This window comes from Octopus sinensis, linkage group LG18 (genome assembly GCF_006345805.1).
Source record: "Octopus sinensis linkage group LG18, ASM634580v1, whole genome shotgun sequence".
NCBI lineage: Eukaryota > Metazoa > Mollusca > Cephalopoda > Octopoda > Octopodidae > Octopus > Octopus sinensis.
In genome coordinates this window covers 10,746,467-10,747,002 of record NC_043014.1, presented here as the reverse complement: position 1 = coordinate 10,747,002, position 536 = coordinate 10,746,467, and positions in this window count along the sequence as shown.

Genomic DNA, 536 nt, shown 5'->3' with positions numbered 1-536 from the left:
TTATTATTATTATTATTATTATTATTATATTATTATTATTATTATTGTTGTTGTTGTTGTTGTTATTATCATTATTATTCAGGTCACGGCCTGGAATCGAACTCGGAATCTTGGGGTTAGTTGCCCACGCTCATGTGACCTGAATAATAATAATAATAATAATAAAAATAATAATAATAATAATAATAATAATATAATAATAAGCCCTGATGCAGTACCAGGCAGTGGCTCTCATGGCTTCTGATCTTACTGATTGGAAGTGTTATCATGTACATTGTTTTGTCTTGGTATAAAAGATGGGCTACAGCAAATATTCTGCTCTCAATACCACAGATTTGCTTGTCAGTTGTTTGACCTTAATCAGTTGAGCATGTCCCTTAGTGGCTGACGATATGTGCATCTCTGATCACGAGCAGAAGTAAGTGGGGAGGGATTCTTTGGGGTTTGAATAGTTCACCTCTGGAAACATGGTGGTCTTTCAACATCCTTAAACAACCCTTATTCAGGGACCGTTTGAGCGGAATGGGCTACTCAAC